Here is a 2,500-nt window from a genome sequence, read left to right as displayed (position 1 = left end):
CCTGGAGATGCCCCTCTCACTCACGCGCTGCTGATGCCCCTCCCCCCACGCGCTGCTGATGCCCCTCTCACTCACGCGCTGCTGATGCCCCTCTCACTCACGCGCTGCTGATGCCCCTCTCACTCACGCGCTGCTGATGCCCCTCTCACTCACGCGCTGCTGATGCCCCTCTCACTCACGCGCTGCTGATGCCCCTCTCACTCACGCGCTGTCTCTGTTTGACCACGCGCTGCTGAAACAACATTTAATGATAGTAGATCAGGAGGGGGCATGACCTAAATTCAACTTAAGGACATATACAATGTTGACCACTGTGTGTGTGTGTGTGTGTGTGTGTGTGTGTGGGTATGTGTGTGTGTGTGTGTGTGTGTGGGGGTATGTGTGTGTGCGTGTGTGCGTGTGTGTGTGCGTGTATGTGTGTGTTAATTTGTTTGTGCTCAGATTTACATGTGTTCATGTGCTATGGTGGATTGGTGCAGCTCCTTTGTGTGTGACTGTGTGTGTGTGTGTGTGTGTGTGTGTGTGTGTGTGTGCACTGGCGCCTTAATGCAGGGGCTTACCTGGGCTTCAGCCCAGGGGCCTCGACCAATGAGGGGCCTCCTAATAATAATAATGATAATCAATAATAATAAACGGCGTGTCCGTATTCACTGCGTCATAGCCTACTCTGGAGCTAGCCTACATAATTGAGCACATCGTAGCCTACTGCTCTACAATTACATCCATGCAGAGGCCTCCTTTGTCTTCTCCAATTCTAAAGTGTAACAAAATGTAACAAAACGTAATAAATCCCAACGGGTGTAGCTAGAGGAGAGGCTGAAACTGACTGACAAATATCATACAAACTCTGGAGATAACGTGGGTAGGAATGAAGCAACGATAAACGAATGACGTGGATTCCTGTAACTCCATGAAAACAGAAGGCATAGCAGGTAAATATCGTAGCAAATAGTCTGGAAATGAAACGGCTTTAAAAACATGTATTTCACTTGTCTCATTGGAGTGGACGCAGAACATGGGCTGTGGCGCAAATAAATTACTTAGTGCTCTGCATCTCCGTTCACCAACAGCAAAGTTTGTGCTAACCCATTCTCACATATAAGTCTATGTTATGTTTTCTTGTTAACGTGAGATATGTCTCCGTAGTGTAGTGAAAATGCATAAGGTAGCCACGTTCACGTCACATGAGCCAGCTTGTTATGTAGGCTAAAAGTATTGCTGTCCCTCCCAAACTGCGTTAAACTGGTGTGTTAAGTAGACAGAATTTCAAAAAACTCCTGGGGAACCCCCCAACACGACAAACACATGCACTTTTGAAAAGTTTTAAACGTCCATATGTGTACCCATCTTTTAACTTGGCCTACAGCCAGTGTTGTAAAAGTCCAACGCTTGTTTTCGTGCAGTAGGCTAGCCTTTTTGATAAGCGATGTCATGGGTAGGCTGACGTGATTTGAGGTCTTTCTGTTCCTGTTTATGTAAAGGTTTTACATAGGCTGAATAATGATAGGCTACACTGCATGTTATTAACCAAAAGCGCACGCTATGTGTCGGTTCAGATCGCGGGCCGGGTATCATTTAATCATAATTAATATTTGCGGTTGGTGGGGGTGGGGGGCCTTAAAAAACATATAGCCCAGGGGCCTCCGGTGGTATTAAGGCGCTAGGTGCTATGGTGGATTGGTGCAGCTCCTTTGTGTGTGACTGTGTGTGTGTGTGTGTGTGTTTGACTGAGAGAGTTGTGTGGTTGCTTCTCAGGCGGACAGCCGAGCAGGATGGCATCAGGCAAACAGCTTAAGCTCTCTCTCTCCCCAACAGCCCCACCCAGGACTGCTTGTTTTCAATGCATACGTTTAACACCAAGTTCAAGCTTTATGTTGCACACATTACAATCACAAATGCTGAGATATTTCTGTCCAGGATATCGCTTTGTGCTTTCGGTGGACGTGTGAGCATTGTTGTCTCGGTGTGTGTGTTTTGGTTGTCTCAAAGAATGCGCTGCCAGAAACATTTCCAGTGAGCAGCACAACAACCTTGCCTGGAATTGGGCCATCCCTCTCTCTATATCTGTCCTGGCAGCACAAGGCCTTTAGCGGCGGTCAGCCCCATGCTGGGTGGAGACAGGGCCGGGGTGGGAGAGACCTCAGCAGAGAGGGACTCCCACAGCCTGAAGCTGAGGCAGCGCCACGGCAAAGCTCTCAATGAGATAAACAGGTTTAGCAGGCGGCGTTGCCATGGACACCGTGAGCATTTACCTGACATACGCTGCCAACAACAATAACAGAAGTATCAAATAAGACAGACAGAGACAACACACACACACACACACACACACACACGTTCACACACTCACACACACATACACACACACACACATACACTCACACATACACACACACACACACACACATTACACACACACACATACACACACATTCACACACACACACACACACACACACACACACACACATTTGCACACACACATACACACACACACACA

The 2,500-nt window shown here is 47.9% G+C and overlaps 1 protein-coding gene across 2 annotated transcripts in view; it reads left to right on the top strand.

Annotated features, from left to right (window-relative positions):
• The window catches only part of atp9a (ATPase phospholipid transporting 9A), a 56,843-nt gene that overhangs the window by 36,135 nt on the left and 18,208 nt on the right, over nt 1-2,500 (top strand). The gene's annotated exons all lie outside the window — the stretch shown is intronic.

This window comes from Alosa pseudoharengus, unplaced genomic scaffold (assembly GCF_046254945.1).
Source record: "Alosa pseudoharengus isolate Yale_2024_CS ecotype anadromous, Long Island Sound unplaced genomic scaffold, YU_APseudo_1.1 YU_APseudo_1.1_scf_9, whole genome shotgun sequence".
Taxonomy (NCBI): domain Eukaryota; kingdom Metazoa; phylum Chordata; class Actinopteri; order Clupeiformes; family Clupeidae; genus Alosa; species Alosa pseudoharengus.
This window is presented reverse-complemented; position numbering and strand designations above follow the sequence as displayed.